The sequence below is a fragment of the Macadamia integrifolia genome, chromosome 13, assembly GCF_013358625.1.
Source record: "Macadamia integrifolia cultivar HAES 741 chromosome 13, SCU_Mint_v3, whole genome shotgun sequence".
NCBI classification, from domain to species: Eukaryota; Viridiplantae; Streptophyta; class Magnoliopsida; order Proteales; family Proteaceae; genus Macadamia; species Macadamia integrifolia.
The window spans coordinates 12,543,511-12,544,590 of NC_056569.1; positions in this window are offsets into that span (position 1 = coordinate 12,543,511).

Sequence of the window (1,080 nt, forward strand, 5' to 3'; positions counted from 1 at the left end):
AGAGATTTTTTTTTTAGTTAAAGGAATGATGGAAGGGATAAAGTAATTGCCAAATTATCAAGGACAATAAAAGAGCCCAAAAGGAATTTCAAAATGGACTTTCGTCATTAATAACATAGGATAAAATGAAGATGAATGCCTTGGGTCAACCTCAGCCACCCATAAATACCCATAAATGAAGTCACCCATTGTGGATCCAATCGAGGTGGTCCCAACATTTTTGAAAATTTGAATGATATTATATATATATATATATATATATTATTATATATATATTATTATATAAAAACATATACTCATGTTTTGTGGTTAATTTTTTTATTTTATTTTATTCTCCATTTTTATTTAAATTATCTTTTTTTTTTCATTTTCTTTTTGCTTTTTTTATTACTATTTTTCATTCTTTTTTATTTCTCCCAATTGTGGTACCCTTTTTTATTTCTTTATCTAGATTTTCCTTATTTCTAGTTCTATTATTTATCTTCAACTTTTCTCTCCTTCCTTTTTTCTCACCTATCCCCTCATGTGTCATTCCCTCCTCTTCTTCCTCACTCTCACAAAGTTTTTCTTTTTTGGTAATTTTTTTCCTTTTTCCTTCTAATTTTATCTAAATTTTTGGTACCCATACGTCTTCTCTCTCTCTCTCTCTCTCTCTCTCTCTCTCATCTTAAATAACCCTAATTGAAGAATACGTCATAGCGTGTCTCCATTGAAGTATCATTGGTAACTACTCCCTCTCTCCCTCTAAACGGCTTTGGAGATCGCCATTAACGGCAGTTGTTCTTCTTTACAGGTTTTGCGCTCCTCTATCTATCCATCATCAAAGAATTTATGATATCTCCAACCAAACGACTTCGATTCACCATTAATGATCGCTATCTTCTTTCCGGGTATGGGATTTTGCATTGCTTTAACTTTCCCTCTTTTTTTTTTATCACACTTTCCACTTTTCTTCTCTTTCTAAAACACTTTTTTCTCCCTAGTACTGTCATCGTAAAACTCAGTACTTCCTAACCTAATTGTGTAAATACTACATAAAGTGTAAAATTGGCCATGAAACTAGGGTGTAGGACATGATGC